General features: G+C 42.0%; 1 non-coding gene across 1 annotated transcript; it reads left to right on the top strand.

The window, feature by feature from the left end:
• Nucleotides 1–95: 95 nt before the first annotated feature.
• TRNAV-AAC (transfer RNA valine (anticodon AAC)) lies at nucleotides 96–169 on the top strand. Its single transcript has one exon. It is a non-coding gene; the product is annotated as a tRNA-Val (tRNA).
• Nucleotides 170–14,721: the final 14,552 nt, after the last annotated feature.

The raw sequence follows: 14,721 nt of genomic DNA, 5'->3' as shown, positions 1-14,721 counted from the left end.
CCAGCGAAAATTCCATTTTATCCAAATTAATTTAGGTCAACTTGATTTGAAATGCAATGGATTAGGAGGACATAATTTTAATATTTTTCATTGAAGGTGTCGTGGTGTAGTTGGTTATCACGTCAGTCTAACACACTGAAGGTCTCCGGTTCAAGTCCGGGCGACGCCAAAAAATTTATAATAATTTTAATCTCTGAATGATTTTTTTTTTGTTGAAAGAAACAGATGAAATCTTAGATGATAGAACTACAAATACAATTTTGTGGTGAGAGTATTTTTGGAAGGCCAGATTGATCCGAATTGAATTGGGTTTTTTCTTACAAGTCAATCAACAAGTCTAGTGCACGGGAGTTCATTAGGTGCCTCAACTAATTCAATCTTCTTCGATGCGCAGATTTTCACTAAACACTGACAATGTGCTCAAGTAAGGGGCAACACTGTCAATGTCCATAGGCTCTGGATCAAGCACTGAATCTTCAACTATGAGGGTCCACAAGTCTCTTCTACCTCCACTCCGGGTCTTCGGACCTACAACAGTACAAAATTCGGGCCGGGTCAGGGTTAGGACAAGGCCGGATTTTACATTCTCCCCCCCCCCCAAAAGAAATTTCGTCATCGAAATTGAAAGCGTACTTATGCTTCCAAAAAGATGAGGAAACTTCTCCTTCATGTCTTCTTCTTTCTCCCATGAAGCTTCTTCCAGGGTGTGCTTCTTCCACCGAATCTTCACTAAAGGGATGGTGCGATTCCGCAACTGCTTGTCCTTTTTGTCTAGGATTTCGGCTGGTCATTCATCGTAAGAAAGATCGGCACTAAGTCCTTCGGGTTCTTGCTGTAGTATGTGTTCCAGGTTCTCTATGTACTTTCAAAGCATCGAAACATGAAACACATTGTAAACTCCAGCAAGAGATGGTGGCAAGGCCAAGCGGTATGCTACAGGTCCAACCTTCTCCAAAATCTCATAAGGTCCAATGAAGCAAGGGCTAAGCTTTCCTTTCACATTAAATCTCATCACCCCTTTCATAGGTGATACCTTAAGGAAAACTTTCTCTCCAATTGAAAATTCCAAATCGGTTCTTCTCTTGTCGGCATAAGATATCTGTCTAGACTGGGCAGACTTGATCCTTTCTCTAATCATGCCAACCATTGCTCTTGTAGCTTCAATCATTTCCGGACCCAAGACTCTTCTTTCCCCCATCTCAGTCCAATACAAAGGCGTCCTACGAGTGTTACCATACAAAGATTTAAATGGAGCCATGCCTGTGAAATCCAGCCCAAATCTAGCCAGGACACCCTATTTGTTTTGGGATAAAGAAAGATTTGTTTGATGTTAGACCTTAAAGTTGGACCTTGATTTCAGTATTATTATCTTTGAAAGCATTAGAAGGCCATGTCCGACCTTTTCCTTAGGGTAGATCCTGTGAAATCCGGCCTTATCCTTACCCTGACCCGGCCTGGAATTTGTATTGTCTGTAGATCCAATGACCCGAATTGGTGGGAGAAGTCCTTGTGGACCCTTTTGGTTGATGATTTGGTGTCGGAGCCCAAGCCCATGGACATTGACGATGATGCCCCTCACTTGAGAGCATTGTCAGTGTTAGTTTTGAATCTGTGCACCAAAGAGGGGTGAATTAGTTGAAATACCTAATGAACTCCTGTGCTCAATCTGAATATATTTCCCGAAACTATACTCTTGATTGACTTGCAGGAGAAAACCTCACTCAATTTGACCTTGTATAGCCCTTCGAATCCACATCCGAAGTTGTTGAACTATTCTTGAAAATTCTGTTGAAACTACTTTGGATCGATACTGTTGGTCGATACCATCAACCCAAGGTATCGACCCAACAAGCCCAGATTCGAATAAAAAGGTGCTTTTTGGATATTCCTTCCTCCTTTTAAGTGAAACCTCGAACCTAAAACATTATTTCACTCATTTCAACATTTGAGAACGTGGGAAAGCTCCTCTAAGCCTCCTCCTTGACTTGGGTGTTGATCTTCTTCAAGAATCCTTTGTCTCTCTTCTCTAATCTCTTCTACAAGGTATGTAATCTCTCACTCTCTTTCTAATTTACTTTTACCTCACCTTATTCTTGCTGTTGGGGCTATGAAGGAGGTGTTGCAACCTTGCAACCACCTCTTCTAATGTCTATTGTGATTCCTATAAACCCCTATTCATTCTATCAATGCTATGTATCTCATATCGATTCTTAACCTTGTCTTTCTTATGAAATTCCTCCATAGCAACATGATTTCATCTCCTAAACTGATTCCTATAGTATGCTAAGTCTGATTATATGTTAATAATCATTCCTAATCTATTGCCTATCATTCTCTTGATTGAATCCCTGCTCTCCCTTGCAATTGCATTGATCTCATTATGAAACTTGATGTTCTTGCTCTCTTACTTTGATTCCTCTTCATGGCAACATGAGTTCATTTTCTTAATCTGATTTTCTTTAGCAATGAGGTCTGATTATATGTTAGCAATTGTCTATATTCTTCTGCTCATCATTCTATTGATTAAATTCCTAAGCTCTCTTGCATTTGCAATTGATTCCATTGAAGACCATGAATTCTAACTCTTGAACTTGATATGTCAATTTGGGATTTTCTAAATTGACCATTGGATCATATTAATTCCTTGATAATTGGTGTCTCTATATTGTGTTTGAACTGTTCCCCAAGTTTCGTATCGATCCGAGACCCGGAAGACCAACTTTGAGCCAAAAACCCAACTTGCTGTCCGAGACCCTTTGGGTTGATACAGTGGGTCGATACCATCGACCCAAGGTATCGACCAACAAGGTTGCTGTCAGAAACTTTTGCCCAGTTTTGATCCATTCGATCTCCGATTGTTTTGATTTCTTCTCTAATCCTTCATGTATGTTTGTTTAGGGCTTTAAGACTATAATTGGACCATTTTCTTGTGACTTCGGATCATCTTCTTCACAATTTGAGGTAAGGACGGTTATTGCCATATAACATAGACTGTATGACTTTTACACTGTTGTTGGTAACTTAGTAGACTTAACTTATTAGTTGATTTTAGACATTAATGACTACTATAGTTACCTTATGATAGTAGCACCATACTTAATTACTTGGTTTATCATGTTTACTTATTCTTGTCATTTATTTACACACTGTATTATGAGATGTTATGACATGTTTTCAATATGATAATGTATTATTGATATGTAATGGATGGAAATAAGCATGTGATTGCTTAGGTATGATTTGGGATTGGGGAGTGCCCTACTGGTACTTCTGTCCTTGGACATCGGAGGTAATAGTATGGGATGTTCTCCGAAGATGCCCATCGACGATTTCCTGGATCATTGGATGACATACATAGGACTTGTCTAGATGTATGGCTAGGATGTCACTGTCGTATCAGACCCGAATCGGAAGGGCATTGAGACCGAATGACCCGTGGTAGTAGTGTGGATTTGTGAGCGCTCAAGACCGGTAACCATCCCGTGAGAGGACATAAATCGCATTGCGGATACCCGAAAGGGGCCATTTATTGGTAGGGTTGCAAATGGCTAGACTTGGGCTCATGAGCACTCAAGACAGGTGAAATGATCCGTGAGGGGACGTAAGAGCTTCCCGTCTACTATTTGTGGATGAGCAATAGGGTTGATGAGTCTGGTGGGTAATATCCGTGACTCTAGTGTGAAGGATACCGGAAAGGATCCCGAGAGGGGAGGAATGGACATATCTGGAACTGACATGATATGACTAAGTAGATGACTTGCATTGGGCTAGGCTTTACCTTGACATGCGCCAATACTTAGACCAAATGGTGATGTGAGAGAGTGGTGACCGAAACCCCCAACCATGGATTTGTCCGAGAGGGATGCAAGACCCAATTCCCCCCGGTGATGAGTGAATGAGACTACCTAAAGAAGTATGGTGATATGACTTAAAGCATGTCTACCCTAGAGACTAGCATACTTAGGGTTAGAATCATATATCATCATTGTCTCATATCATATTGCATCATGCTATGCTATGCATCATATGATTTATGTTATTATGGAATAACTTTTCTTGCTGAGTTCTTTTGAACTCACTCCTTTCTGCAACATATTTTGTTAGACTTTTCTGCAGGTACTACTACTATTGACTGTGACGGTCAACACTTTGAAGACTAAGTTGGTGACTCATACCACTTTGGCTACGGTGACTACATCTGTGATGGCTATCAGTTCAAGACTCATAATTGTCAGGAGTAGATCCGGCCTGGCTTAGTTTCTTATGATTATGTTATTGAGGAGACATTGTATAATTTAGAAGAAACTGTAACTTAGTTGCTTACCTTTTTATTTCCCTCTTTGGAGATCTGGTTGTAATATTTACCTTATTTCGATCTACCTTCTGCACACGTTTGTAGAGTATATTTCCGCTATACTCTATAGTTGTCTTTTGATTTGGTACTTGTTATTCCGCACTCTGATGTTCTTTGTGATCCTTCTGTGATCATTTCTTAACTTTTATTATTAGATTACTTGAATACCATAATTTGTTCTTGCTTTTGATTATATTATTGTGCTAAGTGGATAGGATCGTTCCTAAACTGGATCTGTTGGGTTGTGGATCACTCCCGAGTAACCCAGATAGGGTACCCCCTGGGTGGATTTAGGGCGGGATGTGACAATGCCTATTGTTGCTTGATAACTATTGTTATAGGCAAACTCAACCAAAGCTAAGTGTTCATCTCAATTTCCACCCATATCCACCACACAAGATCTAAGCATATCCTCCAAGATTTGAATTGTCCACTCAGGTTGTCCATCAGACTGTGGATGATGAGCTGTACTCAGATTCAATTGGGTTCCCAAGGCTTTCTGCAACCCATTCCAAAACCTTGAGGTGAACCCATTCAGAAACAATACTCACAGGAACTCCGTGCAGACGCACAACATTGTCCACATAGAGTCTCGCCAGTTTATCCAAAGTATAGGTGATCTTCATAGGGATAAAATGGGCTGATTTGGTCAACCTATCAACAATCACCCACACAGTGTCATTTCCTTTACTTGTCTGAGGCAAGCTAGTTACAAAGTCCATGGAGATATCTTCCCACTTCCAACTAGGAATAGGAAGGGGCTGAAGCAATCCGGACAGAGGTTGACGAACGGCTTTCACTCGTTGACAACTCTCACACTTGGCAATAAAATCTTCAACATCAGCTTTCAAACCATTCCACCAAAAATGTTCCCTTAAGTCCTTGTACATTTTGGTACTTCCAGGGTGTACTGTAAAGATTGACTGGTGTGCTTCTTTCAATATTTCCTTCTTGATTTCTTTAACAGCTGGCACATAAAGTCTACCTCTAAACAATAAAGTACCATCTACAGACGTACTAAAAGCAAGGTCCATTTCTGAATTCAAGGCAGTCTTCTCAATCATCTCTTTCAACTCTTGATTAGAACTCTGCAAAGCAACAATCCGGTCTCTAAGGGTGGATCTTGCCATCATGGCATAAAGAACACAATCCGAACCCTCAGGGACCACTTCCAAACCAAACCTTTCCATCAACGACAACAAAGGCCGACTCAAAGCATACAAGTTTAATTCCTTCCTTTGACCATTCCTACTAAGAGCATCCGCAACTACATTTGCTTTACCCGGGTGATACTGGATGTCACAATCATAGTCAGAGACCAATTCCAACCACCTTCTTTGTCTCATGTTCAGCCCCTTTTGGGTGAAGAAGTATTTCAAACTCTTATGATCTGTGAAGATAGCGATCTTCTCACCGTATAGGTAATGCCTCCAAATCTTCAAAGCAAAGACAACGGCTGCAAGCTCTAAATAATGAGTGGGGTAGTTCCGCTCATAATCCTTCAATTGTCGAGAGGCATAAGCCACTACCTTACCATGTTGCTTCAACATGCAACCCAAACTGATCTTGGAAGCATCAGTGTAGACTGTCAACCCACCGGAACTATTAGGTATAGTTAAAACCGAAGCACTTGTCAATCTAACTTTCAGCTCTTCAAAATTCTTCTCGCAAGCTTCGGTCGACACAAACTTCTCTTCTTTTCTAGTTAGCTTGGTCATAGGAGCAGCCAACCTAGAAAAGTTCTCAATAAATCTTCGATAGTATCCCGCCAATCCAAGGAAAATTCTTATCTCAGTCACGGTCTTTGGTCTTTCCCAGTCGGTAACAGTTTGCACTTTCTCCGGGTCAACACGGATACCTTCGGCTGAAACAACATGACCAAGAAACACCACCCTTGAGAGCCAAAAGTCACACTTGCTAAACTTAGCATAGAGTTTCTTTTCTCTCAAGCTTTGCAACGTGAAATTCAGGTGTTTCACATGCTCTTCTTCATTCTTCGAGTAGATCAAGATATTGTCAATGAAAACGATTACAAACTTATCAAGCACATCATGAAATACTCAGTTCATGAGATCCATGAACACGGCAGGAGCATTAGTTAAACCAAAAGGCATAACTCTAAATTCATAATGTCCATACCTTATTCTGAATGTTGTCCTAAAGATATCACTTGACTTCACTTTCAACTGATGATACTCAGACCTCAAATCAATCTTCAAGAACACCGAAATGATCACCGATCGGGGCAGCGGATATCTATTATTGACTGTCAACTTATTCAACTCTCGGTAGTCAATGCATAGACGCATGTTACCGTCTTTCTTCTTCACAAACAAGACTAGAGCTCCCCATGGTGATACACTTGGCTGCACAAAACCTCTTTCTAAGAGCTCATTCAGTTGTGTTTGCAACACTTCTAGCTCGGTAGGTGCCATTCAATATGGAGCTTTAGATACCGGAGACGCTCCAGGAGTCAAGTCTATGGAAAACTCAACTTCTCTATCAAGGGGCAATCCTAACAGATCGTTTGGAAACACATTAGCAAAATCACAAGCAACTCTGACTTCTTCAAGTCTCTTCCCTTCTTTGACCTTGCTTCCAGGTGAAGCACTTTCCACCAAAGCATGGACTTGTATTAAAGCGGTCAAAGTCTTCTTACTAACTCTTCCCTTTTTGCCTTGAAACTTGAAAACTGAATTTTCTTTCCCCTCGAAACTGAATCTTCTTCGAAAAAAACAAGATTACAGCATTGTAGGATGTCAACCAATCAATTCCCAAGATTACATCAAAATCCTTCATATCAAACAACACTAGATTTGCCTTCAAGTTCTTTCCACAAACTAACACAGGACATTCTTCTAACACTTTATCTAGTTTAACAGCAGACCCAACAGGGGTACTAATTGACAAACAACTAGATAAACGCCTGGGTGTTAGGTTAGTCTTCATAGCAGATGTAGATGAGATGAAGGAATGAGATGCACCCATATCAAACAAAACAAATGCAGGAAAAGAAGCAACTAACAATGTACCTGTGACAACTTCATGACAAGGGTCCTGTTCAACACCAGATATGCTGAATACTCTGCCAGAGGGAGGGAGGGGCTAGGGGGCGGAACACGAGCGCTTCTCACAATTGGAGCAGAAGCACTAGGCCGGGCAAGCTTCTTCGAACAAAAGAGAGCAAAATGACCGGGTTGCTTACAAAGTAAGCAAACAAGATCCTTCGGTTCCACCGAAGTAGTTGCCACAGGAGGTCTCTAGAATGCTGGCCGAGGGTGTACCATACTTGGCCGTGGGGGCTGCACAAATCCCGTAGGTCGAGCTCCACTAGGTTGGCCACGAGGACCCACATAAGTAGCACTAAAACTCTGACCCACACTCCTTGGCTGGAAGGTAGGAGTGGGATATGGTGTAGGCCTCACAAAATGACACTCGATGCGATCCACAAGACCGGGGTGCCTAGGCTGCCAAGGCCTCTGGACGCGCGCATTTTCTATTTCAGCTTCTTCCAACTTCTTAGCATTCTGAACTACCTGGGCATATGTCACATCCACCCAGCCGGTACCCTATCTGGCATACCCGGGATGTGATCCATAGCCCCGAAGATCCAAAGTCCAGGGACCACACCATCCACATCGACGATAACACAATCATGAACAATCATTATTAAACTAAACAATCGATAATAATAGAATTCGGAAATGAGATACCAAAGATAATCAGAGTGCTGAAATAAAAACAAGAAGGTAGTGGGCGGAATCCACTCCTTCAATCAAGCGGAAAGTGAGGTCAAAACTAGTTAATTACAAATCTCAAGTTGTGAAGATAAATTACAAGTTATTACAATTCTTCCAAGTTTAATTGACACAAAAGAAGGGGGTGGGCAGCTACGCATAAGTCTTCTCCACAATAAATAAGTTCTCTTCAAAAGTGAAGACCATAGAGATCCAACATGGCTGCTCCCAAACTATCCAAGGGCTAACCCTGATACGCCGAAGGATCTTCTTCGGTACCGTAACCGAAGTCTTCATTGTAGCTAGCCTCCAGATAGTGGTATGGGGTATTCGGGTCCGCCTCGGGGAACATACCATCAGAATAATCACCTGTAGAGTAATCTAACAAAACATTGCAACAGAAAAAGGAATGAGTTCAAAAGACTCAGCAAGGTAGTTATTCCACAACACATAAGCCACATGATAACAATAATGAAATAATGCAGATGATATGAGACATATGATGCAATATGATTCTACTCTAAGTATGCTGGTCATCTAGGGTAGACATGCTTTAAGCCTTAACACCATACTTCTTTAGGTAGTCTCAGTCACTCATCACCGGGGGGAATTGGGTCTTGCATCCCTCTCGGACAAATCCATGGTTGGGGTTTCAGTCACCGCTCTCTCACATCACCATTTGGTCTAAGTATTGGCGCATGTCAAGGTATAGCCTAGCCCAATGCAAGTCATCTACTTAATCTTATCATGTCAGTTCCAGATACGTCCATTCCTCCCCTCTCGGGATCCTTTTCGGTATCCTTCACACTAGAGTCACGGATATTACTCACTGGACTCATCAACCCTATTGGTCATCCACAAATGGTAGACGGGAAGCTCTCACGTCCCCTCACGGACCATTTCACCGGTCTTGAGTGCTCGTGAGCCCAAGTCTAGCCATTTGCAACCCTACCAATAAATGGCCCCTTTCGGGTATCCGCAATGCAATTTACGTCCTCTCACAGAGTGGTTACCGGTCTTGAGCGCCCACAAATCCACACTACTACCACGGGTCGTTCGGTCTCAATGCCCTTCCAAATCGGGTCTGATATGATAGGGACATCCTAGCCAAACACCACTAGACAAGTCCTATGTATGTCATCCAATAACCCGGGAAAGCGTCGATGGACATCTTCGGAGAACATCCCATACTATTCCCTCCGATGTCCAAGGACAGAAGTACTGGTAGGGTACTCCTCAATCCCAAGTTATACTTAAGCAATCACATGCCCAAGTTCATCATATCAATTCACAAGATACAACATCATAGTAAACATTCTATTCATGAGATTGACATAATTTATCATATATTGAAATTGATAATCATAATAAGACATTGAGAAAAAACTAATGTAAACACAAAGCTACTGTTAAAAGACATATGTAACAAGTCTTACATGATAAGAATATGAAATAGAGACTATGTTCACTAGGTTAGGAACACCAAGTCAAAATTTCACATCCTATATAATTATAGCGATAACTATCCTTACCTTAAGTTGGAGAAGAAGATGGTCCAAGATCACAAGCAAGTGGCCCAATTAGTCTTAAAACCCTAAACAAACATATATGAAGGATTAGAGAAGAAATTAGAATAATCGGAGATCGAACGAATCAAAACTAGGCAAAAGTTGCTGACAGCAACTCTGTTGGTCGATACATTGGGTCGATGGTATCGACCAAGAAGCATCGACCCAAAGAGTCTCGGACAACAAGCTGGGTTTTTGGGTTTTGGTCCAAATTTGGTCTTTTGGGTCTCGGATCGATACGAAACTTGGGGAATAGTCTAAACACAACATAGGGACCTAATTATCAAGGAATTAACATAATCCAATAATCCATTTAGAAATCCCCAAATTGGCATATCAAGTTCAAGAGTTGGAAATCATGGCATTGGTTATTGCTTAATGCAAATTGGGGGAAAACATAATGGATTAGGTAGGGAATCACTTAGGAGCAATATTGAAATCATATGCAAGGTATAGATTAGGTTAATCATAGGCTTTATCTTAGTTTTGGTAAACAAAGCAAGTTGGTGAGTAACAAATCATGGAAATGCATAGTTAATGATCAAGAGGTAAGTGAATCATAGCAAGATAGGGGAAAACATTAATGTAATAGGTAAAGAAGACTAATGGCAAGGTGTTTGCAAGGTTGCAGCACCTTGGCCATGGTTCCAACAGTAAAATAAGAGTAAAGATGAGTGAGAAAGTGACTAGGAGAGAGAGTCATACCTTAAGAGTAGAGAAAGAGAGTGGAAGTGAGTAGTTGACAATGATTAATGAGGAAGATGCTTCACCATTACCAAGGAGGAGTTCTTGAGAGGCTTTTCCAGGTTCTCAGGAGTTGCAATCATTGGAATAGGGCTCCAGCCTCGAGGAATGATTAAATAGAATGAAGAATATTCCAGAGAATCTTTAAACCTGGGTTCAGCAACACTGTTGGTCGATACATTGGGTTGATGGTATCGACCAATAGTACCAACCAATACATGTTTCTGCAGAATTTTTCAGAATAGTTCAGCAACTTTAGGTGTGGACTTGGAGGGCTATACAAGGTCAAATTGCATGGGGTTTTCTCCTATAGTTCACTCAAGAAGTCTAGTTTCGGGGAGTACCTTCAGATTGTGCACAGGAGTCCGTTTGATATCTCAACTGTCTCACTCTTCATCAATGCACAGATTCTAACTTAACACTGATAATGTGCTCAAGGAAGGAGCAACATCATCAATGTCCATAGACTGGAGTTCCGACACCACGTCATCAACTAGTAGGGTCCATAAGTCCCTCCTACCACCACTTCGGGTCTTCGGACCTACAAACACAACAGTTTCTGGGTCGGGTAAAAGTTAGGTAAAAGCTGGATTTTACAGCATAGCTCTCAAGAGGGAGGATGGTGAGGTATGCCTTTATAGATGGCCCCAGTCCTTTGAAGAATTTCTTTGCTTTTGCATTGTCGGGCTTTATCGAATTAGGAGCGAAAAAGAACAACTCTTCAAACTTCTGCTGGTAATCCAGCACTAATAAGGAACCTTGAGCTAATGCCATAAACTCTGTTTCTTTGGCATCCTTCACTGCCTCAGGGAAATAGTTCTTACAGAAGGCTTCTTTAAATGCATCCCATGAGACAACACCAGCATGGAGGGCTTCGAGAATAGGGCGAGATGAAGTCCACCATGCATCCGCTTCCTACTGAAGCTTCTGCTCGGCGAAGAGTACTTTTTGGGCATCAGTACACTATAAGTGCCGGAAGGCCTTCTCTAGTTCCCTTAGCCATCTGTTAGGGAACAGAACATCCTTTGATACACCGGTAAAAGATGGCACTTGCAGTTTTAAGAAACTCTCCATCAACCTGGTATGCAGGGTTCCAGCGACCCTCTCCACATACGGGGCTGCCACTCCTGGGTTACCATGCCCACCTGCGAGATTCTCTTCCCGAAGAGTAACAAAACCAGCCATCATCTGATTAAACTGGGCTTGCTGCACTCTGCATCATATTCATCATGAAGCTGGCAATGTCCTTGAAGCTTCCAATATCAGGGGCATTGGGGAAGCCATTAGTAGTATGGCTATCCTCTTGGGTCTGTTGGTCAGATCCCCCAACAGGTGTCTCTTCATTGCCGGTACTACCGGAACCGACGAGACGATTTTTCAAAAGAACCATTTTGCAAAACAAAGTCGACCACATTGAGACACGAAGATTCATCAAAACTCACTTGACCATATGATTAAAATGCTAAAATCATACATAGATTCATCAATATAACAAGCAATTAATCAAACATTGGTCAAAAACCCAAAAATTTCACAAAAAACCAATTTTTCACAATTGATGATCTCATTGTCATGTCGACTTGATCGATCGATCGTCGATCGTCGATCATCGACCAAGCTCAACAGCAACGAAAAATCTAGCTTTTAAACTTCATTGTTACTTCATTTCTCATTTCTAACTCATTTCTCTTGTGGAGGGGCTCTGAAGAACAAACTTGCAATCATTTCTAAGGAGATTCCAAGTGGTTTGAAGCTTCCACAACATCAACACATCACACATTACTCAAACAAGTAAGGAAATCACTATTCATCATCTTCTCAAATGATTTCTTCACTTAGATTTCTCAAAATACTAAGTTAAACTTGTTGTTCTAGGTTAGAAACACGTTCATGCATGCTTAGAAACATAATCCCATAGTTTTCATGCAAAAACAAACCTTAAACATCAAGTAAACACAAAATCCCAACTTGCTTTCGTTAACGTAGTCGAAATTCCCAAATTCGGTAAAACTTTGATTTCTCCCAAATCGTTAGGAGTTTTAACACCAAATTAGATGCTACACATTCCAAATGACATGCTACACATAGCCATGCAATTCGTTTTAACCAATTTCAAAAATCCCCAAATTTGACCCAAATGCCGAAATTCCTCTTTTCTAACTTGCTGAATTTTCAACTTTAGGACGCTATTTCGACTGATTTTCTTCCAACAAACTTCATAATCATGCAATTCTAAGTATTGTGCATATGCCAGTATACTCAATTTGAATTTCCCCAAATTCCAAAATTTCCGAAAAATTACGAAAACGCCCTTCATGTCCAATTTTGGGTAATCTTCTAACATTGACTTGTTGATCTTTTCTACAGGTATATATACACTATGGAGAGATGAGGACGAGGAGGTCCCGGTTGAAGTAGAGTAGTGGGAGCTAGGAGAGGTGGAGGTCAGGTGCCTATGCTGCCACGAGCGTAGGTGATCGACCGACACCGCTTCGTTACACCATTGGCTGAGTTCCTCTACGAGGTATACTTCGGGCATTGCCACATAGAGTATGGCCAGCCATTACGGACTAGAGAGTTGACGAAATTTTGGATCGGGGAGAGATTCGACACTTTGGGATGGACACACCTATTCACCGAGGATATGTCGGTGTACCCGGCTGTTTTACAGCAATCTGACATCATTCGAGGAGGGCCCAGTTGATAAGATGGAGTTAGTGATAGCGAGTCAGAGAAACTCAGATTAGATTTACTACTCACACACTAGTTGAGATTCTTGGGGTTCCACATTACCCACATGCATGTGTGTGGATATCAGTAGGTGAGGAGTTCAGCAGACATCTACTTCCTTATGAGTTGTACGAGATATGTGCAACACTCTGGGATGATGATGAGTGTTATCAGCTTAGGATCAGCGGCAAGATGATTCCATCAGCTAGAGTTATCAGGCGGATCATAGGGAGGAACATCATACCGAGAGCGGGACATCACCATGTGATTACAGTGGTGGATGCCTTGCATATCTATCGGATCTACATGGGGTTCGAGATCGATCTGGCTTACATTGTGCAGAAGGTTATGATCGAGGTTGTCATGCATCCGGGTGTTAGGAATCTTTTCTTTGGGATCCTATTGACACGCATCTTCCGATATTTTGGGGTAGGCCTGGACGATGAGGAGAGGGTTGTTGGAGGTGCAAGGTATTCCATCGGTGCGAGGACTATTGGGCTGATGCAGTTAGATCAGGTCGATAGATTTCCCAGTCTAGGGGACGAGTCGGAGTCTGAGGATGGTGATGAGGATGTTCCAGTAGAGGGACAGGCTGGGGATGATGCAGGGATGCAGGATGTTGGTCCCGATGATCAGGGGATTCCTGCATCACAGTCTGAGATCGGGGGTCCATCACAGGCTGCACCTGAGACACCGAATCTATATGCCCAGATGCTGACTATGACTTCCATGATGGAGAGGATGGGGGTCAGACAGGAGCAGCTGTTCGAGAGTTTAGAGGCCAGGCAAACTCAGATGTACGAGAGGATGGAGGCGAGTCAAACACAGCTATATGAGAGGCTGGAGGTGAGGCTTGCACAGATAGAGTCTAAACAGGATCGGATGCCGTCTCAGCTCACCCAGATTACCGAGGATGTCAGAGCACCTAGAGATCGGCGGCAATCTCCTAGATAGATAGATCGTACTAGGATTTCAGTTTATGCCTTCCACATGTAATCTGTTGTTAAACATACTTAAGTTAATGAAAGTCACTTTTGTTTCACCTATTATTGTGCATTATTCACTTCTCTTTTTTTGTTTCATTAAGTGATGATTGTTAGATTGTAGTTATTGTATGTTATTCAACAATTCACTTATGCTTCATTAATCAGATTTCTAGTCTGGGTTATCTATTATTCACTTCTAAGAATAATTGAGTCACCTTGGATTTGTGACTTGGAATGTTCCGTTGTTGTTTATGTGGTTGGGGCCTTACTTGATCGTGGGCTCTGATACCACTCTATCACATCCACCCAGCCAGTACCCTATCTAGCATACCCAGGAATGTGATCCACAGCCCGAGGATCAAGGATCGAGCGTGTAAAATCCGGCCTTATCCTAACCCTGACCCGGCCCGAATTTTATATTGTTGCAGGTCCGAAGACCCAAAGTGGTAGTAGAAGAGACCTGTGGGCCCTCTTAGTGGATGATTTGATGCTTGATGCTGAGCCAATGTGTCACGCCCTCCCAGCCGGTACCCTATCTGGCATACCCGAGAGTGTGATCCACAGCCCGAAGATCAGGTATCGAGTGATCAACCTCCCACATA

This window comes from Hakea prostrata, chromosome 5 (genome assembly GCF_041222555.1).
Source record: "Hakea prostrata isolate BN-2017 chromosome 5, UWA_Hpros_2, whole genome shotgun sequence".
Classification (NCBI taxonomy): domain Eukaryota; kingdom Viridiplantae; phylum Streptophyta; class Magnoliopsida; order Proteales; family Proteaceae; genus Hakea; species Hakea prostrata.
This window is presented reverse-complemented; position numbering and strand designations above follow the sequence as displayed.